A 27,692-nucleotide genomic window follows, 5' to 3' on the forward strand; every position below is an offset into this window, starting at 1 on the left:
ACCTGGCTGAGATGGAAAATAGAGTGGAAATGAAAAGAAAAAAGCCACAATAGCTTTTGAAATTATAGGATATGTTTTTGCAATAAATATTAAATGGTGCCAATGACTTCCTTGCCCAAGATCACCAACTAGAAAGTGACAGTCAGGATTTGAACCCAGGCAGGCTGGTCTCACGGCCTATGCTCTTGATTGCTCTGCTATACTCCTAAATATAGATAATATGAAGAAGCATAGGGGAATTCAGGATTTAGAGTTGGGTTTGTAGGAAAGACACTGTGGTCCATGTGGGAGACTTGAGATGTCATGTGGGCAGTTGAGAGTGTGGATCTGGAAGTCAATAGAGCAGTAGTCTCCAGGCATTTAGAACAGGAAGTCATTAAGTATGTAGACAGTTTGACACTACTGGTGTAAAGGAGATACCCAGGAAAAACATGTGAAGTGAGAAGGGAAGTAGTCTACGAAGAGCATAATAATATTTTAGAGGGAGACAAACATAACATTTACAATGTAATGTTATATTTAGATATCTGCAGGTTTCAATCTACTTATCTATTTATGTATTCCATTACAAACAGAACTTCATTTCTTTGAGAGAAGGCTTCTTCTTCATTTATCAGAAGATACTAAAAATGATATTTTTGAAAAAGAAATGAAACAATTACTTGACAGCATTTTTCAACACTTCTCTGTTGGCTTAAAATTATAGGAGAGGAAAGTTATGGGGGCAGGGGACACTGTTAAATGAAAACAAAGCAATATGACTTCCTCCTTCAGATTATTTATGGGCTGTGAGGGAAACAGTCAAGCTACCACACATGCGGCTAAATCTATAGCTATCTTGTATCAGTAAAATTTTACCAAACTATTTTTTATAGGGTTATTCCAATAAGACTCACGATACTGCTCTGAGACATTTCAGCCAAAATATTAATGGAATGCTGTGATCTAATGTGAAACTGTGAAAGGTGCACACACATCATTTTAGTGGCAAGGAAAATTCTGGATTACTTTCATATCCCCCAGCTTCGATAATAGCCTACTTCATTCTGTAACAATGAGATTCCATGTCACGATCACCATTAATCTGTCAAGTATGAACATTACTTAACCTCATGCTTTTCCCTGAGGATTTACATATAAACCTGACAGCATCAGCTGACACCATTTTCTGGCTCTACTCAGCAAAGGCACAATATTGGCAGGAATGAGGATTAAATACTAAGTCACACATTAAAGATGGTCTAAACTGGAAAGCAGTATTAGGAATATCATTCTTACTCTTGAACAAGTACATGTGATCCAGACCTTCAGAAGTTTAATTTTATTGGCCATTAAAATATATTTAAGATTTTTTAAAAATTTATACATCAAAATTTGTTTTCTTTATATATGAACTATCTAAAGTACATTCTTATAATTCCTTTTACCCAAAATATCTTAACTTTTGTATTTATTTTTAAAGAGTTAAAGATTTACTATAGTGAAGTAGAAAGAAGAAGAAAAGCCAAAGTTTGTGCCAGGGCCTGGCCCCATTCCTGTCACCAGGTCTAGGATCAATAACTACTGAATGAAGATGGCCTCAGCTGCCAAGGTGTTAGATAAACGGTTAGATAGATAATGTTTGTTAAGTGTGCTGTAGTCCATATATATATATGCCCTGTATTGATGTTTCTTGGTTGGCATTAACTTAATATTAAAAATTCATCCTTTATTATGAAAGTATTCTAAATGTTCTTCTGGTTCATATCTGCTGAGAAAATCTCTGCTCTGTTTCAAATGAAAGGGAAAAAAATAAAACATTGACTGATAAGACATCATAATTAGGACTCCCCTGGTGGCACAGTGGTTGAGAGTCCGCCTGCCGATGCAGGGGACACGGGTTCGTGCCCCGGTCCGGGAAGATACCACATGCTGCGGAGCAGCTGGGCCCGTGAGCCATGGCCGCTGAGCCTGCGCTCCACAATGGAAGAGGCCACAACAGTGAGAGGCTCGCGTACCGCAAAAAAAAACAAACAAAAAAACCCCTATCATTAGATAGTAGTAGTACTGCTCTCTATAGTACAAGTGTTGAAAAATACTGTATATTCATTAGTGTATAAACCACATAAATGTCTTAAAATTTTTTTGATTTTCTACTCTTACTGAGATATGAGTCATATCACAGAAGTTCTACTTTTGTTCTTCAAGCAGTTAAATGAAGTATTGTCCTCTTAATGATGAAACAGAATTTGGTCTTTTTATTCTCCAAATTTGCTTCCATTAAGGAAATTCTCTGTAGGAGAAAGAGATAACATAGAAAATACGTATGGCTGGGATTTGTAGAACTAATTAGCTGTGCTGTCTTGGGGGCATATTCATAACTTTTCTGGGCCTCAGTTCTCTCTGTTAAAAAAGGGGGTATTTAATTAAAAGGTAGTACAGAATCACTAATTCTCTTAATTTAAATATCACATTAATTATGTCATGTTTTCATTTTGCAAAGGTATTTTTCTTACAGCTTTTCTAGCTTATGTGAAGGGGTATTAAATTAAAACACTGTAATGTCAATCAACTGTATTTTCTCTAATTGGGAACTGTTTGAAATTCTTTGTACCTATGATTTATTACTTCTGCATCTCAGTTCACATATTCTATGACTTCACAGGCAGGCAGAAAAGGAACCAGCCCTTGTATACAGTGATGGTATTCCTGAGCTCTGCATAATTTTCTTGAAAATACACTGAACTTTTTTCCTTTCTCTCCAAAATAGTATGAAATTAAAGTGTTAGAATTATTTGTCTCCATTCAAAATATTATCCTTTTATGTAAAACATTTAACCCTTCCTTCCTTCCTTCTTTTCTTCTTTTAACCACTTTCCAGTCTTACTCATTTTTAGGACAGGTTTACAAGCAGCCCCTTAGCAAATTCTCACCTTAGACTGTCTGTAACAGTATGTGTCTTGGGATTTCAAACTCTGCAATTCATCACAGCAGGATAAATTAAAGAAAACATTTGCTCAGAAACAAATCTCTTCCAAAATAAAATGCTTCATGCAACAAATTAATTATTAAACATAATTATGCCACCTACTCTAATTTGCTTACTCATAATTCCAGGGTTATCAGATAAAATACAAGATGCCTAGTTAAATTTGGATTTCAGATGAACAGTGAATAAGTTTTAGTATAACTATGCATGCAATATTTGGAACACACTTATGCTGAAATTCATTCTTATACTAAATGATTAATATATTAAAAATTATTTGCTATTTATCTAAAATCCAAATTTAACTGATATCTTATCTTTTTATCTGCTAAATCTGGCAACCTTTTTTTTTTTAAACATCTTTACTGGAGTATAATTGCTTTACTGGCAACCCTTCTTAATTCTTATTTGTAAAAGGAATTAGGGTGATCATAGCTGCTGAACATAAACTCTAAGTGGCCTAACTCAGCAGAAGTCTGTTTCTTACTTTCTAATGTGAATGTTCCTAGTTGGCAGGTGGCTTTTCTCTAAATGGTCATTTAGGGAACCAAGCTCCTCTCATATTGTGGTTCTGCCATTCCAAGGCCTTAATGGGAGTCCCTGCACCCACTAACAGAAGGTGCAAGAAGGACAGCTAAGGCACACTCACTTAACTGCCTTGACCCAGAAGTGACGGAGCTTCCACTCACAAATTATTGGTGAGAAGTAGTCCTATGGCCCCATCTAGATTAATCACCGGCTGAGATATTTAACCCCTTGCTGGGTAGTGCCTTGCTAGTCAACTCTACATAACGAAAAAGAGAGATGACATTTTGGTGAAAAGTTAGCCATTTGTGCCTTAGTTTAGAACAAATCACCTTATGCCATTTTACTTTGTACTTTGGAAGGATAAAACACTGAAGACACTTGGGGCCCTCCCTCTTTGTACTAGCAGTACACAACCTGTGATATTTAGTGAACAGCAGAGATGAAGTTGACCTAGTTGATGGTTTTGTGTGGAATTGTTTCTCCTGATACTGAAAAATTGTGAGATGTATCTATATCAATGTATGTCAAGGATCTATCATAAGAATCAACAAGATAACAGATGTGAATTGCTTTGAGGAATTCAAACGCCATTCACAGATCAAATCAAAACACATGTTGCTGGGGACCTCTCAGAGGATCTAGCTGTCTGCTGCAAAGATCACAAGCAAATTCTCCTTAACTCTCGCATGTTACACTTAACCATTAGCCCTGAAAACTGTTTGAAACTCAACCACAAAAATTAACCAAGACTTATGTGTCCTGATCTGTGAGTCTCCATTTTTCCAACTCTGAAAGTACCTCAGTTCCTTACTTGCTTGTTCATGCCTGGTCTGAAAGGAAACGAAGACATAGTTTTGCACTTTCTGATTCTGTCCGGCTGCTTCCTGTGTCTTTGTCCTTTTTTTTTTTTTTTTTTTTTTTTTTGTGGTACGCGGGCCTCTCACTGTTGTGGCCTCTCCCATTGCGGAGCACAGGCTCCGGACGCGCAGGCTCAGCGGCCATGGCTCACGGGCCCAGCCGCTCCGCGGCATGTGGGATCCTCTCGGACCGGGGCACGAACCCATACCCCCTGCATCAGCAGGCGGACTCTCAACCACTGCGTCACCAGGGAAGCCCTCTTTGTCCATCTTGAATCTCTATCCATTCTCTCTGACCTCCCCAGTTGGTCCAGAATTCTGCATTTGACCTGCTGTTAGGTCTACCTCATTTTCAGAACGTGTAATGACCACATAACACCCCTTTTCTTGTAACTGGGCTCCTGGCCAAAGTTTCTGTAACCCCACTGTTACCATTTTACTTGCCGGCTTCAGTTCCTGTGCGTACTGATATTAAATCTGTGGCCACTATTGGTAAGCAGTATTCCCTGAATTAAGTCTTTATGAAAGAATTCTCCTGACATATCTGAAATGACACAAGGCTACTTCTTGTTTTTCATACACTAACAATGAGCTCCAGTCCTATATGGAAGTGAAAATTGCTCAGACTGCTTGAGACCTGGCTTTCCACACCTTTTCCCCCGCAAGGAGAAAGTGGAATCAGTGTGTTTATTTTTTTCTATGCCACTCAAAGGAATTTCTCTCTCATTTTTCTGCTTTCCTAAGAGTTTTAAATGCTCCAAACAGATGACCCTGCTCTATAAGCATTTATTAGCTCTTCACATCAAAAAATTCCTCCCCAATGGCAATGTAATCAAAATGCAGGTAAGTGCGTTTTTCATGAAAACACTTAGGAGCTAGATCTTAAACATTCCACTGTCCCTTAGCTAGATTCTTACCTCTCTTGTAAAAAGCAGCTCATAATTCATGTCACTTGTAAGACACTTCCTATATGGGAAGCTTCATTGAGGATTCTGCTCTACTTAACCACCAGAGTGGTAGAAAGCCTTCCCTGACCTTCTTCACAGGCATAGATGAATTACCACATCCTTCATCATCAAACATTTATTTGGTGCCTGTATGATACCTGCTACTACATGAGGTGCTGCACAGTTACCAAGATGTAAAATTTGCTTTTTGTTAGTGGTGCCACATTCATAATAGATGGACAATATTTGCATAGGAACATATTTGCTGAATGAGTAAAGCAAAGTATGGGATCTCTTGTGCTGTTGTGTGCCATCTCCATGCTTTAAGACCAATGACCTTTTGTTCATGGGTAGGGGCAGTATTAATTACCACAGGGCAAATCTCCAAGAGCTCATGGGTACAAAGGACTGACAGACCACAGTAAACACTCTCAGAACCTAAAAATAAAAAAGTACATATATTCATTGAACATGTTCCCACTTCGTTCACACACAGTAATTTGTACAAATTATAAACCAAATAATAAAAAAGACTTCAGCCATTTCATTATGAAAGGAAATTGGTTTTTTGAGGTGTTTTGTTTGTATAATTTGTTGAACTGAACATTGTAGTTTATTTACTTGGAATTGCTTACAACAGATAAAAGTTATTATGTACTACAGAAAACAAAGACTCACAATGTTACTTTAAGTAGGTACTATATCATGTACCCTTAAAATATACATTTTTGAATGACTGATGTTGGGATCAATGAGGTTACGAGTGATTTCAATCAATTAGATCTCAGCTGTACCCTGGACAGCAAGAGACTGAGTAGAATTGTTACCTGATACTTGTATTCAAAATGCAAGAATTAAATTACATTACAATGGATATGGCCATTGGAAGCAATAAATTAATGTTTAATCTCTAAGATTAAAATATTGTAGCCAGAGGAAAATGTTTATGAGAAAATGGAACAGAGACAGGAAATTTGCATCCTAGGACTAAAGGGAGGGACTGCAAAAGACCTGCCTCAAGTATGACCATCACCGAGATTCTCATTGTTCACGGGATAAAACTTAAATCGTGTATCTAGGTACTCAACAGACTACACTCTGACCCCAGCAAGTATGTCCAGTCTCAGTTTCACTTTCTCCTCTTTTGCCTTCTGGCCACATTAATTGACCCACAGAGCAAGTTTAACACAGTGTAAACTCACAGGCGCAGGCAGAACATCTAATCAGCATCTTAGTGCTTAACTCTTAAATACTAACACATCAACAAGGACCATCACATATTTAAAGAAAGCCACCAACATGAAGAGACCCAAATAGCAAGACCATGAAAGGAGTTCAGAGTAAATAGAGATCATGCAGAGAACAGAATACTAAAAAAAAAAAAAGAAAACACCCATTTAGTTAATTTCCTCAGAGAAAGATAAGAAACAAAAACAGGATACTATTATAAAGGAATAATCAGAGAATAAGAAGAAGCAACTGGAAATGAAAAACAAAACAACCGAAATTAAAAATAAACTAGTAAAAGATTTGAAGGATAAAGCCATGGAAATTTTTCAATAAGTAGAACAAAGTAGATGACTAGATGGACTACAGGAAAAATAAATTAAGCAAATTAAAGGCTGAATCAAGAAGGCCCAATATCGGACTAATCAGCTCAATGAGGGCAGTGCTTCACTGCTATAACCTCTAGCACAAAATCACAATACATGGCATAGAGAGGGTACTTAATAATTATATTTGTTGAATGAGTAAATGAATGTCCCCAAAAGAACAGAGAGCTAGTGATGGAAACAAAAGAAAACAGAATATTCCCGAAAATGAAGAACGTGCATATGAAATGGTCACCAAGTGTCCAGCACAACTATTAAAAAAAACTCACATCAATGTTCAGTATCACGAAATTTCAGAATCAGGGATAAAGTAAAGATCCTAAATCCAATAGCAAAATCAGGTCAATTACAAAGAATTAGAAATCAAAATGGCTTGAACTTCTCAAAGAAATATTAGAAGCCAGAAGCCAAAAGTATGATGCCTTCAAATATTAAGAGAAAATCATTTCTTAGCCCAGAACTATCAACTGAATGGTAGGGTGAAAACATTTTTGTATGTAAAACGTAACAGAAAATTTCTGTCTCAAATATTTTTTCTCAGGAAACTACTGGAGGATATGTTCCACCAAAGAAAAGAGTAAACCAAGAAAGAGATTCACATGGACTCTATGAAATGGGATTCAATACAAGAGAGATGAAATAGGAATTCCAGGATGACAGCAAAAGAAGTCCCTAAATGACAAGGGATCAGCAAACCTAAAGAGCAATTAGACCAGATGGAAGCCAGTGGATGGAGAGTTCCAGCAGGAATGTCTCCAGGAAAAAAAAAAAAAACAGGAGCAGTAGATCTCACAAGTTTGACCATGTGGAAAATTATATAGAGTTATTGGAGAATGTGGAAATACCTAGCACAGATTCAAAGAAAACTAATAATTTTTTTTTTTTAATCACAGGAGAACAAGTTATACTTGAAAGGAAATTCATCATGGCTCAGCTGTGAAATGTATTCACACAGTCATAAAACTAAAAACATTGACAATGCATTTAATGAAAATTTAACCACAGTATATTGGGGGAATATACAGAAGAAATAAGAGAGCTAAAATCCTCATTTTAGGACTAGAGAAAGGAAGGACACTGTGGAGTAAGCTAGGAAAGAGAGAGCGATCTACGATTTTTTTTTCTAAGCTATCTATCATTGCTTGACCTTTTAATCTACGAAAATGGATTATTTTTATCATAATGTTTAAAGCTAACATATTTTTATTTAAGGGCTATAATGCAATTAACAGACTGGCAACTCATTTTTTAAAATTATATTTAACCGTTGAATTTGGTATCCATTGGATTTAGAAATTAGAAAGTTCATTAAATTTAGTCAGAAATGGCTTGGCAGAACAATTTCAAAATAGCTGTTTGTTCCCATATAGCCATCTGAAAAAGTACCAGTGTGATAAGCAACAACAGCACAAACCACGTCAAAGTTGGGCATAGTACTGTGCTTAACAATGTTCCGTTTGGAGCCCTGCTGCCTTACTTTGAACCTTGGTCTCACCACTTAACCAGCAAGTGGATGTGGCCCGAGGATAAGTGACCTCACCTCATTCAGTTCATATGTAAAATGTGAACAGTTTTGGTTCCTGCTTCACAAGGTTGCAGATTCTGTGAGTTATTTCATGGAAAGTACTGAGAATAGAGCCAGCGTAAAGTAAGCACTCAATAGATTGGCAGTTACCATTTTTTAATTATTCTAAAATACACACACAAAAAAGCTTTTACAAACCAACAGGGTATTTACTAAGTTCACGTACACATTTTATTCAGTTATTAGAAAGCCATCTAGATTTTTCTACTCCCATAGCATTAGCCATACTTTGCATTCTCCTTTATTTTTTCCTATGTTGTCTCCCTGTCTTCCTTACTTCAACATTTATTATCATATTGGGATAACTGTTAAGTTTTGGTAAGTGAGGAGAAAAGGGCATAAGATCCACGCTTCAGTAAAGAATTTTCATACCACTGCAGAAAACACTTGCTCTTCAGACATAGTGGGAAAAATACAGAATTAAACTCATGTTGTGCTTTTAAACCATTTTTTTAAATTAAAATTCTGAGTGAAAAGTTTTCCTGTGAGATTGTAATTCATTCCTCAATGTTGAAGACAAGCACTTGGTACCTCTCCAGCTCTTAACACCTTCCTCAGCTGACACGATTCATTATCGCCAGGTGAGTTTTATACTAAGAGGGATAGCTTTGAACACTCACTGCCTTTCAGCAGAGCAAACATGCAGGAAATGGCACAAGAAGCTTTAAACCAACCTCCTGTTCTTAGACTCAGTTTTTCATTTAGTGTGGCTGCTTAGTACCTGTGTTCAACAAATACTGGTCCCTTTCAATTTTATTCTTTTATGAAGCTATAGTTTTAGTTGAGGAGAAAATCGAAGATTTCAAATTGGTGGCCCATGGAAGAAACCAGAAGAATCTCCAAAGCAATATCCTCTTTCTACCATACCAAAAATCCCCTGACTCCCATATCACAGAAAAACCTACTTTCAAATCAAATTCCAAAGAATTCTCACAGATGACTTTTGGTAAAGACTACTTGAAATAGCTTCTGGCTAAGTCCAGACTTTGAGTACAATTGCATTTTAAGCATAAGGGGAAATGCCTTCTTGAGGCCACATTTCCTCTACATGAACACAGTGTCCTCAGGACAGCCTCAGAGGCCCCACCCACTCCTACCTGATGGGATGGTGCTGGTCTACATTTCTTCTCTGCAAAGTAGTGGTGACTCTTATTTACAAACCTTATTGTACCCTTGAAAAATCAAGTGAGCTAGTTGATGTGAAAGGACTCAGAAACTTTTTAATGTCAATTAATAAAATTTGTATTTTTCACAAATATTTGTTGAGCATGCCCAGCACTGTTCTAGGTTTGGGGCACGTAACAATGAGTAATGAAAAGCCCTTGTCTCCACTGATCTTTCATTAAAAAAAAAAAAAAAAGATATACATACACATATAATACTTGTACATAATACATATATAGTACCTGTATTAGCCAGAGAAATAGAACCAACAAGATGTGTGTGTGTCTGTCTGTGTGTGTGTGTGTGTGTGTATGTGTGTGTGTATTATAAAGAGAGAGAGAGAGAGAGAGAGATTCATTCACTTCAAGGAATTGGCTCATGTGATTGTGAAGGCTTAGCAAGTCCAAACTCTGATGAGGTAGACTAGCACACTGAAGACTCAAGGGAAAAGTTGCAAAAGCTGTCATGATCTGTGGACTGGAGGGGTAGCTGCAAAGTCTATACTTTCATCTCAGGTAATATACTGTGGCAACAGAAATGTGAACCATGTTGTTGAGGATCTGGTGTTACTTCACTAACCTGTGGTAACTAAACTCATGCATACAAACATAATATTCTGAAATGGAAAAAATATACATATATAACCTCTCCGTAGACCTAACAAATAGCACTCCATTTTTCTTTTCTCCCTTTTACAACAAATCTCATTGAAGAGGTGGTTTATACTGTTGTCTCCATTTCCTCCCCACCCTGTCTGTCCTTAGACATTCCGGGTGGCCTCTAGGCTCTATTAATACTACAAGACAACCCCGGTTAATACTACAAATTCAGTGGTTAACTAGTCCACGTTCCCTGAACATTTAGGAGCATTCTGACAAAATTGGCAACTTCCTCTTTCTTGAAGCACTATCAAAATTTGGTTTCTGAGAACTATGCCTTTTGGGTTTCCCCACTGCCTCACTGGCTGCCTTTCTGTAATCTCTTGCTGGATTTCTCCTCTCTATTTCACAAGGTACAGTCCATAACCATCTCTTGTTCTCCAGTCACTATTTATATGATCTCATCCAGTTTAGGCTCTTAGATAACATCTATATATCGATGAATCCCAAGTTTGTATCTCTAGCCCCCATCTCCTCCTTGAGCTTTAAATAGGTGGTAATAGGCATTTCAACTTATATCTGAAAGAGAACTTTATATCCTCTATTCCTATCTATTGCCTCCTCATCTTCCCCATCTGTGCATGTGATGCTATCATACCCTCACTTGTCCTAGCCAAAAACTTAGGAATGATCTTTAAGTCTTGTCTTTTCCTCATAGCTGACACCCAATCCAGTAACAAGTCTGCTTCAGGATATATCCTGGAGCTGACCTCTTCTCCCGTATCCATTGCTAAGACCCTGATCCAAACCATAAGTTTCTCTCACAAAAGCCTCTCAATGGGTCTCCTTGCTTCCAGTATAGTTGCCCTGCAATCAGTTTTTACTTCAGCTGCCCGAATGACCTAAGAATGCAGATAAAATTATATAACACCTCTGCTTAAAACCTTCTGATGGCTCTCCATTATACAAAGTGTAAAGTCCAAACTCCCTATTATAGACTGAAAGGCCTTATATGATCTCTCCTCTGGCCTACATTCTGTTCTTTTAACACTCCGACTTCATTCCTACCTCTGGGACTGTGCATTTGCTATTCCTTCCACATATTTTCCTCTCCCTGACCTTAGCAATGTTTTATTTATTTATTTTTATTTTTTTTTTGTAGTTTTATTTTTTAACATCTTTATTGGAGTATAACTGCTTTTCAATGGTGTGTTAGTTTATTTAATCACTTCACTCAGGTTTCTTTGCTCAAAAGTTAGATCATGAAGAGGTCTTCCATAATGATATAAAATAGCACTTCCCACTCACATTTAATATCCCCATTCCCTCTTCGTTTTACTTCACAGCAATTAGCACACATCTTGACATTGTATTATAGACACACACACACACACACACACACACACACACAGAGGCAGTCCTCACTTTGCACAGTTCCAACATGCATGGGGTTCAGTGATCATGGTTTAGTTAAAAACAGCAGTTCCTCAATAACATAGTTCACACTTCAGTTACCATGATAGATTAACTGTAAATAATTGTATAAAGCACAAATTTTGCTGCCAGGCCCTCAGTTCACAGATTAGTGTAAAAAAACATGTGCATCATGATCAGTAACTAATCATATCACTTCTTTTTTTTTTTTTTTTTTTTTTTTTTTTTTGCGGTATGCGGGTCTCTCACTGTTGTGGCCTCTCCCGTTGCGGAGCACAGGCTCCGGACGCGCAGGCTCAGCGGCCATGGCTCACGGGCTTAGTTGCTCTGCGGAATGTGGGATCTTCCCGGACCAGGGCACGAACCCGTGTCTCCTGCATCGGCAGGAGGATTCTCAACCACTGCGCCACCAGGGAAGCCCCATATCACTTCTTTTTATGTCTGTTAGTGACTGGTCACTATGTATCTGCTCTTCAGTTCATTCACAGATAGCAAAGAATGTACTTTTGATGCCTCCTTATCTCCCACTGGTAAACTCATGTGACATCTTACAAAAATGAGTAAGTGGAAGAGAGAATTGGCCAACAAAGATGAAAAGGTATTAAAGAAACAAACAATGGCATCATTGGAAGTGAAGTTTGAATCAAATATAAATGAGATTATAGAAGAAATAGCTGACTGTGGAAATGCTGGCACTGCCACCATTGGAGAAACTCTAGACAGGCAGCTAGAGGAACTTAGTGAAGTATAGCTATTGACATACATGAGAAAAGTGGTTGTGATGGAAAGGTGAAGATGTCCCAGAAGTCACACTTGCCAAAAACTTCCCCTTGAAGTCACTCTCAGATGTATTTTATGACACTGAAGGCACAAAGGATAAAACACTGGAAGCTGATCCAAACTTAGAAAAGAGTATGACAATTTGTCAAGATAAAGAAGCTTCTCACTCTGTATCACAGGTTATACAATGAGAAGAAAGTGGCAAGCACTGTTCAGAATACTCTTTTTTATTTTTTTATTTTTATTTTTTGCAGTACGCGGGCCTCTCACCGTTGTGGCGTCTCCCGTTGCGGAGCACAGGCTCCGGACGCGCAGGCTCAGCGGCCACGGCTCACAGGCCCAGCCGCTCCGCGGCATGTGGGATCTTCCCGGACCAGGGCACGAACCCGTGTCCCCTGCATCGGCAGGCGGGCTCTGAACCACTGCGCCACCAGGGAAGCCCCCAGAATACTCTTGACACATTTTTTCAGGAAATAAAACACTTTAATTCTGAACGTTTCTAACGCTTGCAAGGTTGCAAGGATACAAGATCACTCACAGAAATCCATCACATTTCTAACAATGAATCTGCAGAAACTGAAATTATACCATAATACTAATTGGAATCACTTCAAAAAATTAAATATTTAAGTATAAAAATAACACATCATGTATGGGATCTTATGTTAAAAATTGCAAAATCCTGATGAACCAAAACAAAGACAAATAAATGGAGAGACACACCTTGCTCATGGATTGGAAAACTAAACATAGTAAAATGTTATTCTCCCCAAATTGATATATAGGTTTATCCTATCAAAATTCCTATCAAAATCCCATCTCTGTAGACATAGACAATCTTACTCTAAAATTTATATGGAAAGGCACAGGCCCTAGGATAGCTAAAACAATGGTAATAAGAATAAAGTGGAGAGAAAAATCACTCTAACTGATAATAAGGTTTACTATGTAGATACAATAATCAAGTCAGTGTATTATTGGTGGAGGAATAGAAAACAGATCAATGGCAGAGAACGGAGAATCCCGAAATAGACCCACAAAATACACGAACTGATTTTTAACAAAGATGCAAATGAAATTCAATAGAAGGATAGCCACTTCAAAATCAAAAGCAGTGCTAGATCAATAGGCCATTTTTAGGCAAAAATGAACCTCGATCTAAGGCTTAAACACCTAATACAAAAATTTATTCAAAATGGATCACAGATTAAATGTAAAATCATAAAGCCTTTAGAAAAAACACATTTTAGAAACAAACACTGGAAAAAATCTTTGAGATCTAAGGCTAAGCAAACAGTTCTCAGATGACACCAAGAAGAAGATGAGTAAAAGGAAAAATTGATAAAATGGACTTATGCAAAATTAAAAACTTTTGCTGTGTGAAAGATCTGTATAAGAGGATGAAAAGACAAGCTGTGGACAGGAGAACATATTTGCAAACTTCCTATCTAATAAAGTTCTAGTATCTAGAAAATATGAAGAATTCTCAAAACTGAACAGGAAAGAAATAGACAATCCAAACAGAAAATGGACAAAGGACATGAAGAGATATTTTATCAGAACAGATAAGCAGATGGCAAATAAGCACATGAAAAGATGTTCAGCATCTTTAGCCATTAAGGAAACAAATTAAAACCACAATGAGATACCACTACAAACCTTTAAGAATGGCTAAAGTAAAAAATAGTGACAACGTCAAAGGCTGATGAGGATGTAGAGAAGCTGGGTCACTCATACACTGCTGCTGAAAATGTAAAATGGTACAGACACTCTAGAAAATAGTTGGGCAGTTTCTTTAAACATACTGTTACCATATGACCCAGCAACTGTGCTCTTGGGCAACTTATACCAGAGAAATGAAAATGTATGTTCACACAAAAACTTGTAAGCTGATATTTGTGACAGCTTTATATATCATATCCAAAAACTGAAACAACCTCCAATGGGAAGGAACCATTGGTAGATGTAAAATTTAGGTAAATTTCAAGGGAATTAATTTGAGTAAAAAACTTCCAATCTCAATAGTTACACACTGCATGATTCCATTTTTATAACATTCTTGAGATGCTAAAATTATAGAGATGGAGAACATACTAATGGTTTCCAGGGGTAAGGAATGGGAGAGATGCTTGTGGTTATATAAGGACAACATGAGAGATCTCTGTGGTAATAGAACTGTTCTGAATCTGACTTTGGTGGTGGATATACAAAACTACACATGGGATAAAAATGCCTAAAATTAAATACACACACACAAACACACAGAAATGAGTAAAATTGAAAAATCTGAATAAGATCAGTGGACTGTATCAATATCGATTTCCTAGTACTGATAATGTACTGTAATTTGGCAAGATGTTACCACTGGAGAAAACTGAATACACGGTACATGGAATCTCTCCATATTACTTCTTAAAACTGCATGTGAAGTCTATAATTATCTCAAAATAAAAAGTTTTACTAAAACACAGAGTCTCATACATACAGTGTCATATAGCATTGGTTATATGAGTCTCAGACTAGAAATAACCCAAATGTCCATCAGCAGGTGAATGAAGAAACAACTTGTAGTATAGTGACACAATGAAATCCTACTCAGAAATAAGAATGGACGAACTGCCTATACATGCAACACCACAGATAATCTCACAGACATTTTGAATGAAAGAAGTCAATATTTCATTTATATGAAATTCTATAACAAAGAAAACTAATCTATGGTGAAAAGTTAGATCAGTGGCTCCCTGAGTGAGAAGAGTGGAGTGATTGCAAAGGGACATGATGCAACTTTCTTGGATGCCAGAAATACACGGTACACATATTTGTCAAAACCCATCAAACTGTACTCTTGAAATCTGTGCTTTTTATTGTATGTAAGTTATACCTCAGTAAGTTATTTTTTTATTGTCTGCATGGTTGTAGAACAGAAAGAAAAGGAAGCAATGATATTGAGAATGGAGGCAAGGAAATGTCTGTGGAGATACTGTGCAGGCATCTTATATGCTGGTCTGATGGCCTTGAAGGGCAGGGTACACCAGCCAAGGAAATACAGAATGTGCATTATTTACAATAAGCCAAGACATGGAAACAACCTAGGTGTCCATCAATGGATGAACAGATAAAGAAAATGTTGCATGCATGCACACACGCACACACAAAGGAATATTATTCAGGCACGAAAAATAAAAGAAACCCTGCCTTTTGTAACAACATGGATGGATCCTGGGGGCATTATGCTACGTGAAGTAAGTCAGACAGAGAAAGACAAATACTGTATGATCTATCGTATATGTGGACTCTAAAAACTTCAAACTCATAGAAACAGAAAATAGAATGGTGGTTGCCAGGGGTTGAGGCAACCCCTCAAATCTCTCAAATGGGGAGATGTAGGTCAAAGGGTACAAACTTTCAGTTACAAGATTTGTTCTGGGGATCCAACTACAGCATGGTGACTATAGTTAACAATACTGGTATACTTGAAAAATTCTGTTAAGAGTAGAGCTTTAATGTTATCACCATAACAACAACAACAAAATGGTAATTATGTGAGGTAAGGCTATGTTAACTAACCTTATTGTGGTACCCATTTTGCAATATATATATGTGTATCAAATCAGCACACTATAAACCTTAAAATTACACAATGTTACACGTCAATCATATCTCAATAAAGCTGGGGAAAAACAAGAAAGCCTTGAAATCACTGAGAGATAAAGCCCCTTTTTTGTTACATCTCTCCACACCATAGGGTGTGTGGGGAATAGGAACCCTAAAGCTTACACTTCAGTGAAATACTGTTGATGATGATGTATTTTGCACAGGCTATAATTTGCATTTTTCCACATATGTGTAATTTGTGTTTAAGGTTTAAATAAATAAACTTGTCGGTCAGAAAACACCTAACTTATCATGTCCTCCCAACTGTGCACTTCCAGAGAATCAGCAGATAGACAGGGAGATTAAATGATATGGAAAATATTGATGGGTGGCTTTAATACCTATGCTTGGCAGGAGAGACATAATACACAAAGAGATTGAAATATATTCTAGAGAAAAGTAAGTTTAGAAGATGAAGCTATCAGGCTTTTATTAATGGCCTTCAACTGCCTCAATTTTGCTGTGTTTTAAAGCAGAGTGTGATTCTAACACAAGCATGCCGGTGGCACACTACAGCCTGGAAGGGAAATCTGGAAAGGATACAATCAGCTCTCCACCATTTATGTCTTCTGGAATTGCCACTGAATTTTGATGCCCAGACATTTAGAATCTCCAATTAGCCTATAGAGAAGTCACTTCTAAGAAATCACGTCTTTATCTTAATTTAAAAAAAAAATTAAGACATGAGAAAAAGATGTCTGAGGTGCTGGATATAATGACAGAACTCAATTATTCTGGAGTCAGTTATCTAATTGAGAGAACCAGTTCTGCACTATCAAAAACAATACACCAAAACTGGTACAACCACTATGGAGAACAGTCTGGAGGTTCCTTAAGAAACTAACAATAGAGCTACCATATGATCCAGCAATCCCACTCCTGTGCATATATCCAGAGAAAAACATGGTTCGAAAGGAGACACGTACCCCAGTGTTCATTGCATCACTGTTTACAATAGCCAAGACATGGAAGCAACCTAAATGTCCATTGACAGCTAAATGGATAAAGATGTGGTACATACATACAATGGAATATTACTCAGCCATTAAAAAGAACAAAATAATGCCATTTGCAGCAACATGGATGGACATGGAGATTATCATACTAAGTGAAGGAAGTCAGACAGAGAAAAACAAATATCATATGATATGGCTTATATGTGGTGTCTAAAAAAAATGATACAAATGAACTTATTTACAAAACAGAAACAGACTCACAGACTTAGAGAACTTATGGTTACCAGGGGGGAAGGGTGGGGGGAGGGATCGTTAGGGAGTTTGGGATTGACATGTACACACTGCTATATTTACAATGGATAACCAACAAGGACCTACTGTATAACACAGGGAACTCTGCTCAATGTTATGTAACATCCTAAATGGGGAAAGAATTTGAAAAAGAATAGATACACGTATATGTATAACTGATCACTTTGTTGTACAGCTGAAACTAACACAACATGGTTAATCAACTATGTATTGATTATATATTTATTTATTTATGTATTTTTTTTCCCACTAAACCTCTTCTTTTTAGACACATTTCCATAGACATTGATTTTTTAATCTCCTCCCATGCAAAATTGGGAGCAAATCGACTTAAGTGTTAACTTTTGATATGAAACCCAGAAAAGAGTTGAGCTGTTGAAACCTGAAATACATGTCACTTACTAGCTGCCTGCTTCTCAGTTTCCTTACTGGAAAAACAGGGATAAAAATAATTCCTTCCCTATCAAGACCATTTGGAGAATCAATAAATGAACGAACACACCTAAGACACAAAGCATGTTTCATGTCTTAAGTACTATACAAATGCTATTTGATGTATATTTGAGAAGAAATTTGACAGAAGAGATTGATTTACTACACGGATAATTGATAAAGTTTGAGAATTAACTCTTGTTTTGACAACATAAGCAACCAAAAATAAATAAAACTCCTCTGTGAGACTACAATTCTGAAACCTGCAAAACTCCACGAGAAATTCAAAATTAACATATATTTGGTTTTATGGAGGATGATAATGGTGTGAACCAGCATGAGTCAAATATAAGGGAAAGTCTTGTACAGGTAAACAACTTAAGCTAGTTATGAATTCTTACAACTTTATTACAAGTTATTTGATTCTGAAGAACAAAGTACCTAATAGAAATAAATACAAATTGTTAAGTTCATGTTCTCTATTCTTTTCATTTTACTTGTCATAATGAAAACATAAAATCTATTTATCATGATATATTAAAATATGCCAGGGTTCACATTAAAAATACTTGTGTTTAGACTAAAAGTTAATTTACACAGAATAAAGTTTTTTTTAAAGAAACTTTTTTTTTTTTTTTTTTCGGTACTCAGGCCTCTCACTGTTGCGGCCTCTCCCGTTGCGGAGCACAGGCTCTGGACGCACAGGCTCAGCGGCCACGGCTCACGGGCCCAGCCGCTCCGTGGCATGTGGGATCTTCCCGGACCGGGACACGAACCCGCGTCTCCTGCATCGGCAGGCGGACTCTCAACCACTGCGCCACCAGGGAAGCCCCTGTGTTTTTTTTAATGACAAAAATCTTTATTAAAATGTGTCCTTCAGTAATACCTTAGCATATATACAATATACACACATACATCTGTACACTCTTCGACACATCTCATGGAATGCCACCATCAGTTTAACCAATAAATTAAAACAAAAAAAGGGTGGGGGGCAAAGGGGATGCGGGGTGGAACTAAGGACAAAGTTTCCATGTTTCATCTGGTAAGAAATTGCAAATTGCCCAGAATTCCCCTGGGGAAAGCCTGTGACCAGAGAATCTCTGAAATAAAATACGTAAATCCCTGCCCCCAAAAAAAGATTCCAAAAGATGCGGTTACAAGTGTGCTTCTCAGAACAGGAGCATTCATTCCACTTCATACTCTGGCTTCTGCATATTCCGGCTTCAAGACAGTTGTCCCCTCAGCTGGGGCAGAGAGGTTCATAGGCGCACTTGGGCTCGGCGCACCTGGGGCTCTGGGTGTTGAGGGGCTGCGGCTTGGCAGCCGGGGAAGCCACGCTCATCTGAGGTGATGTCTGGCACATCGTCGGACTGCGTATCAGAGCTCTCCAGGTCACTGCGGATGCTCTGGGCTGGGCCAGGCTGGTGCCCCAAGGTCTGCTGGCCTGGCAGTCTTTCTGTTCACAGCTTTGGTGTCTACAGTGGGGGCTCCTCTTCACTGCTGCCACCGCCGCCACCAACACCACCATCACCGCCACCACCTCCTTCTTCTTCATTCTCCGCCACGTGCGCACGAACATGGAGTGAGTCCTCCGTGCTGCTTCCACTCACCAGCTGATAGTGGCTTGGTTGGGCTTCACTGTCCACTTGGATTTCCATCTTGTTGCATTCTCTGTCCTGTGGGTTGTGGGAACTGATTACGGAACCGGCCAGAGCACGAGTGCTTGCGTTCTCACTAATTGCACCAAGACTGGCTGTGTCTTTGGGGAAAATTTCCTTTAGGACATCGGCTTGGACTTCTAACCTGCTGTATTTTCCCTTGCCACTGGAAAGAATGCCACCACTCAGTGTGCCCCTGAGAGGGCTGCAAAGCTGTCTCTTTTGCTGAATGGACCTTGCGTAACACTGAGTCCAGCTGTAGGGCTTCCACTGGTGCTCCACATGCGAGTTCGACCTTCAGTGCTACTTTCCCCAATGCTGGGATGCTTGAGGCCTCTAGTTTCTTGAGAAACTAGAATTTTGAGAATAAAGTATTATCAAATGTAAAGCATGTAACACTTCACCTGTCATTTAAGTGGATTTACCTTGAGTTTTCGAAGGAGAGTAGTCACTTTCCTCAAAACTTTAAAATGAGTTCTACCCTAATAAATGTTAGAGGGCAACAAAATTATGCTCTCCTAAACTTGATATATTTTAAAAATCACGTCAAGCATGGTTAAAGTTAAATATCTGAAGATATTTACAAGCAAATAAGTAATCATAGTCATTGATCAACAAATGAGAGGCAAATTTCATGTGCTTTTTATCATCTTCAAGGCTTTTATGACTACATGAATCTAACCACACCTGCCTTATTTTCACCTGACAACAACGCACTATTTTGTGAGTTCATAAGGCCATTATTAATATATTTTATATTTGCACAGCATGTTTCTGTTTACAAAGGATTTTTACTCATAGATGACCTCGCTCAAGCCTCACCATTCTGGGAGAACAGATTACATTTACATTAAAAGCATTGGATGAAGTTAACAAATAGATCAAATATACAGAGTTAAGTCAGGCTAATTAAGACTATAGGATTTAAATATTTTGAAAGCCTTGCAAACCCAAGACAATGTGCACTTTATCACCAAGATCACTGAAAAGCCTTTATGAAGTAATACTTATATGGAACATGTTCGCCATCCAATGTTCTCTAGGATAAACTACGAGCTGTTAACATGGACAAACATACAAGGAGCATACAGGCAGAGAACAAAAGATGTGATAAATGTACATAACTTAAGAAAAAATTTCAGTCTTTTATCAGCTACGGCCCAGATACTTAGGAGTTCATTTTCTTATTTTAGTTCAAGATAATAATAAGGTAATTTTAACTTATATAAAATCTACCTAAGAACACTCTGAGGTAGATAATATTATCATGCCCATTTTATTCATGGGGAAATTACGAAACAGATTAAAAAATGTCACTTGAAATCACACACCTAATAAGTAGCCAAGGTGAGATTCAAACCCAGGCAGTCTGGCTCCCTACAACTTGCCTCACCCACTCCACTGCCTTGAGAAGTTATCTGTTACTGTGAACGGGAACTTGAAGCTGTATGAAGGAAAGGGGAGGGCAGGGGCTTATATTATGATCAGGTGGTACCCATGGCATGATTTGAGGGAAAAACTAGTAAGACACCATTTAAAATACTCACTTCACTGCCTTTCCATCATCAGTTTCCTTCTTAGGATCTGTTTTCAAAAATCTCCTATTTTATGAAGGTATTCAGGAATATGTACAATCACTATCCAATACCTTAGTTTTTAACCAATATCTTAGAGATAACAATGACTCTTATGGCACCTACATGAAAGAAAATAAAATTCCATGTTCAGGGTCATGCCTAAACCGGAACCCTCCAAGAGGAAAAAGCAACCAAAATAGCCCACTACACATTTGGGCCTCGGATCAGGGCAAGAGCTGAATGGCATGGAAAGGAACTTCTGAACACATAAAATAGCACCCAAAGAAACTGAGACCTACCCATGAGGGTGGTCATTGATCAAATGAGGCCAGATGGATGGAAGGGAAAAGGCAAGACTTCTAAGGCTTTCAAATTGGGGGCAGAGACCTTGTCAATAAGAAACTGTTGGAAAGCTTTCAGAGACGGTTCAAAATAGAAAGACGGGTTGGTTAATTTGTCAGCAGCAGAAGTATGAGGTGGAGTCTGGCCAGGGCTTCGAGACCTTGAATCTCAAGACTGAGAGATGGCAGACAGTCAAAGTGTAGGGAGTGGCACCAAGAGTGTCCTTATTCACAGCACACCCTAGAATAATACAGTCCAGGGATTCGGAATGATCAAAGGCAGAGAAGTTCTTGCTTATGACATTTCCAGGACACAGCGGCCTCACAGAATCTCAAGTTTTATCACAGAGACAACTTGACTGGAGATGACAATTTCGATATACAATATCTGCTTTCCTGTTACCACTACTCACAAGAGCTCAGAGGGGATGTGAAAATAAAAATTCACTCTTCTAAAAAAGATAATATTTCGTATCTATTTCTAAAAGAATAAAAAGAGAGAGGGAGACTATGTGACAGAAGATAAGAGAAAATAGAAAGCAGGAGATATTCGGCAATGGTGGAGAACACAGGAAATGGAGCTCCCTGGGCAGCATGCTTTTAGAAAGGGGTTCTGTGGGTGACCTGCATTTTTCTAGAAGGAGAGAATTAAAGGATGCACATAAAATCAGAGAAGGAAAGGAGCGAGGAGAAAGGGTTTCAGAAGCAGTACCAATTTGACAGGCAGACACTATAAAAGGTGTAGGTTTGAATCCAGATGCCTGTTAAAAGAGCACAGGGGCTGCCTGAAATAAACAACATGGTGAAGAGTAGGCAAAAAATGACTCAGCTGGGCTTCCCTGGTGGTGCAGTGGTTGAGAGTCCGCCTGCCGATTCAGGGGACATGGGTTAGTGCCCCGGTCCAGGAAGATCCCACATACCGCCTAGTGGCTGGGCCCATGAGCCATGGCCGCTGGGCCTGCGTGTCCGGAGCCTGTGTTCCGCAACGGGAGAGGCCACAACAGTGAGAGGCCCGTGTACCGCAAAAAAACAAAAAAGACTAAGCTAAGAGGTAAATCATAATTCCTAGACCCAGATTTCAATGGTAGCATTATAGCTCTTGGCGCAAAGATGACTTTATACATAAAGAAACGAGTGATATATGAGTTAATTCCCCAAGGAGAATTAAAGATCTGGGAAGATGAGTATGCCAGCTAGGAGATCGCATTCTAAAAATGTTCATTTGTTTTCTTTAGATGTGATCCCTCACCTTTTTGAAACTGCTACCTTGGGCCAAATAGGAGACCACTGAGGTACTCAGGGTGCTTGTTCATTCCTGAATATTTTCATCATTATTAAGAGTAAGTGTCAAATTTTGAAGTGCCTGATAAAACATACATCTTCGAAACCTAAATGTATTTTGCATTGAGATCCCTAAGTCTGTGCTAAATAAACTCAGAGAGATACAGCTTATTCTAGATGAAAACGAAAGTAACTCATATCTATTCCTTTTATTAGAAAATAAGAGAGACTGGGAAATTTGGGTTACATTTTTATAATACATTAGCCCTCTTTTACATAGTCTTAAGAGTTTTTCTTACTTAGTTCTTAAACTATATTTCAACAATGACAATAATAATAACAGCAGTTATCATTTCATAGTTTATACTGTGCCAAGCACTCAGATATTAAAATTAATCCTCGCCAAACAGTCTCTTAAGGTAGACAGCCCCAATTTACAGATAAGGAAACTGAAGCATCACTGTCTCAAGCAATTTCCCCAAGAACTTCCCCAGAGCTGGAAAGTGGCAGAGCTGAAGTTTGCACACAGATCTGTCTGAAGTTCACATCCTTAATCACTAGGGCTTCTAAGCTCAGCGCTGCCAGCTGGGACTACAGTAATGGACAATTCATGGTTCAGTCCTCAAGGAGCCCAATGACTTGTAAAGAGAGAGGGGGAAAAAGAACAGATATAATCCATAAGAGTATGAAGGAGTTCTGTAAGAAACATAGACTTAGCACTAATAGCCTGAGTATGAACAGTGAAAAGCAGGTATGTCTGCACTGGACCACAGAATGAGGAGCCAGGTGGAGAAGGGCTGGAAGGAGCTAGGGGTGAAAAGTATCCAGCCAGAAGGAGAGCCAGTTACCTGCTGACTGAATTCAGTCTAAACATAAATGAAATGAATCACTGGATGGAATCACCAATGAGGAAGATTCTACTTTTAATGGTCACTTTTTCAAAACAGCCCAATGCCCCCATTATTCTTAAGATATATGTTCAGTTTTATTAAGCTTGCTTTTTATTCTGTTCAATTTTTTAAATTAAGAGTAAAACCAGAGGAACTTCAATAACGACCCTCAGATTGATTCTACTTTATTGATTACTGGCTTTGGGTTTGGGCCGTCCAGCTAACTGGGTGTCTGACCACTGTATATTTCAAAGCAGTTTTCTAAATTTCACTAGTAAGAAAATTATTAATTCAAATCCAAAGCTTCACTTCAAATATATTGCTTTTCTTTGTCCCCCTCCTTATCTCCAGGGCTATGGTTTGTTACTGAGGATATTAAACTGAGTAGGAACAAGTTGTTTTTCAAAGACCACTTTTAGATTTAATACTTTGTAATATCAATAAGATGAGATCTACACAAACTAACTTAGCAATTTAGAAGTATCTAACAAAACATAAAAGGTGTATAACCTAAAACAGAGCAGTCTAACTACTCAGTGTTTACCTGTTAGAAATGCCCACACAGCTGGGCACAATAAGGCACACACAGGGAGGTTCAATGCAGTGTACACATTGGTACAGTGGTAAGAGCAAAAGCTGGATGCAACATAAATGATCATCCACCAGGCAATAGTTAAATAGGGATTCTGTGTAGCAGTTAGAAACAACGAGGTAAATCTTTATGGACTAACACAGTATAAGATCTCTAAGACAAGTTAATGAAAAAAATCAAGTTGTGAAATATGTACAGTAAGACACTAATTATGTAGAAACATCACACACTCACACCCACTCATGTATGTATTTATGTAGCGACCTCTTTCTCAATCTATCTGTAATGTACATTTATACATATACATGCATACATACATATATATATATATTTAATGCATAGTGACTGGGGTTGAGGGAAGTATTCAAGAGACTTTATCTGTCCCCATTTATTTACTTAATTGCTATAAAAACAATATCTATGTTATCTGTAGAGTTAAAAATAAAATAGAAAGTTTTAAAATTTTTTAAATAAATTAAAAACAAAATATACTTTCAATTTATCATAAATTAATCTACTGCATTCCATTTTTAGCCAACTTGTTAAAGTTAAATAGCCTGTAATTCTTAGAGATTTTTTTGCATTTTGCAGACTTGTATGTCCCAGGCTCATGTCCTGATAGAAATTCAGTTTTATGGGTGTCCAGGCATGGTTGGGAACTCAGGGTTTTATGGGTGTCCAGGCATGGTTGGGAACTCAGGGAGCAGCACATGCTCTCTTCCTTTACTCAGCACCACAAAATGGGTGTCTAATAAATATAAAAGAACAAAGGAATGAACCAACCAATAGATAAATGACAACATCAGTAAATATTATACTCATGTTTCCCAGAATTGGTCAGGATTGAAAATCCAGCAATTTTCAGAGAGGAATTACAGAATATTCAAGAAAAATCTAAAATCTCTTTTATTCTAAGCTACACTGCTATATTGATCTTGTTAACGATGCTAAATATTGATCTCCAGAAGCAAATTAAGACTCATGTCAGAGACTTTCATCCCTCTCTAGCCCTGGACATTAAGTCGTTAATTTTCCTGTCAGGTTTTTTTTTTTAATCCAAGTAGTACTTAATTATCATAAAATGACTTTTTAGGGATAGCTTCTAAACCCTCATTAGCCATTAAGTATAAATAATTTTTTTAATTCAACCACTGTTTCAATTTAATTATTTTGGTTTAAAAAAACTATTGCGACCTTCATTGGACTTACTATATACCTTTTGCTACTCAAAGTATGGTTCTAGGACTAGCAACATAACCTTATCATGAAAGTTCTTTAGCAACAGACAATCTCAGATATCACCCAAGACCTACTGAATCAAAATATGTTTTTAATAAGATTCTTCAGTGGTTCATATACACATTAAAGTTGGAGAAGCACTGCCATATACTACTCTTTTGTTATTACTGAAATTAACTTTTTAAATTATAGAGATAACACATGTATATGTTTTTAAAAGTATTAAAGGAGCTTCCCTGGTGGCGCAGTGATTGAGAGCCCACCTGCTGATGCAGAGAACACGGGTTCGTGCCCCGGTCCGGGAGGATCCCACATGCCTCGGAGCGGCTGGGCCCGTGAGCCATGGCCGCTGAGCCTGCGCGTCCGCAGCCTGTGCTCCGCAACGGGAGAGGCCCGCATAACGCAAAAAAAAAGTATTAAAGGACCCTACAACCAAAAGCAGACAAAGACAATACAAGAAAACTACAGACCAATATCTCTCATGAACATAGCCACAAAAGTCCTCAACAAAAATATGAGAAACAGAATTAAAGAACATATTTTTAAAAAGAATTATACACCATGACTGCTATGGTCTAAATGTTTACACCGCCTCAAAATTCACATGTTGGAATTCTAATGCCCAATGTGATGCTGGTAGGAGGTGGGACCTTTGGGTGCTTAGGTCATGAGGGTGGAGCCCTCGTGAATGGGATTATTGTTCTTGTAAAAGAGATCCCACAGAGCTCACTAGCTCCTTCACCATGTTAAGATACAATGAGAAGTCTGCAACCCGAAAGAGGACCCTCACCTGACCATAGCACCCCAATGTCAAACTTCCAGCCTCCAGAACTGTGAGAAATAAATTTCTACTGTTTATAAGCTTCCTAGTGTGTGATATTTCATATGGCAGCCCGAACAAACTAAGACAACAGCCAAGGTATATGAAGTTGGCTCAGCATTCAAAAATCAATTAATATAATCCTTCATATCAACAGAATTTTTAAAAATCACATGATCATATCAATAGACACAGAAAAAGCATTTGACAAAATCCAACAATATTCATGATAAAAATCCTCAGTAAACCAGAAATAGTTGGGAAGTTTCTCAACTTGATTATAAAAAACCTATAAAAACTTACAGCTAATATCCTACTTAATGGTGAGAAACTCAAAGCTTTCCCACTAAGATCAGGTACAAGGCAAGGATGTTGCCCCTTACCACTCCTTTTCAACAGCGCGCTGGAAGTCCTTATTAATGCAATGAGACAAGGAGATAAAAGTTATGTAGATTGGGAAGGAAGAAATAAAACTATCTTTGTTTTTCAAATGACATGATTATCTATGCAGAAAAAGCCAAAAGAATCAATTTTTTAAAAATTCCTGGAACTAGTAAGCAATTACAGCAAGGTTGCAGGATACAATATTAATATACAAATGTCAATTGCATTCCTATTTACTAACAATGAATAAGTGTAATTTGCAATTAAAAACACAGTACCATTTATATTAACACCCTTCAAAATAAAATACTAAGGTATAAATCTCACAAAATAGGTATAATATTTATATGAGGAAAACTACAAAACTCTGATGAATAAAATCAAAGAAGAACAAATAAATGGAGAAATATTCCATGTTCATGGATAGGAAGACTCAATATTATCAAAGTGTCAGTTCTTCCCAACTTCAGCTATAAATTCAATGCAGTCCCAATCACAATCCCAGCAAGTTATTTTGTGGATATTAACAAACTGATTCTGAAGTTTATATGAAGAGGCAAAAGACCTGGGAATAGCCAACACAATATTGAAGGAAAAGAACAAAGTTGGAAGACTGATGCTACTCAACTTCAAGACTTACTATAAAGCTACAGTAATCAATATAGTGTGATGTTGGTGAAAGAATAGACAAATAGATCAATGGAACAGAACAGAGAACCCAGAAATAGAACCACATATATACAGTCAACTGATCTTTGACAAAGGAGCAAAGGCAATATAATGGACTGTTGGGAAAATTAATAGTCTTGTTCAGGCTTCAGAGGCAACAATAGGCCTTTGACTAAACAAAGACCCTGAAAGAAGCTACATACTGAACTGCTGGACTATGTGCAGGTCAGCAGAAATGGTGCTAGCAAGTCTTGGGAACCAACAGATAAGGAAGGGAGTAAGTCACAGAACTTCCTGGGTCTTGGGAATCTGGACAGTTCCCGGGATCAGTGAACACCTTGAGACTTATGACTAAAGTATCAAAGCATTTATGATAATAGCCAGAGCTGCATATTTGCACGTAAGC

The 27,692-nt window shown here is 37.8% G+C and overlaps 1 protein-coding gene and 1 pseudogene across 5 annotated transcripts in view; both read right to left on the reverse strand.

Annotated features, from left to right (window-relative positions):
* MCTP1 (multiple C2 and transmembrane domain containing 1) overlaps positions 1–27,692 on the reverse strand; it is a 540,048-nt gene that overhangs the window by 418,457 nt on the left and 93,899 nt on the right. The gene's annotated exons all lie outside the window — the stretch shown is intronic.
* The window catches only part of LOC136793989 (E3 ubiquitin-protein ligase RNF19B-like), a 90,219-nt pseudogene continuing 81,521 nt past the window's right edge, over positions 18,995–27,692 (reverse strand).

Source organism: Kogia breviceps, chromosome 4 (assembly GCF_026419965.1).
Source record: "Kogia breviceps isolate mKogBre1 chromosome 4, mKogBre1 haplotype 1, whole genome shotgun sequence".
Taxonomy (NCBI): Eukaryota; Metazoa; Chordata; class Mammalia; order Artiodactyla; family Physeteridae; genus Kogia; species Kogia breviceps.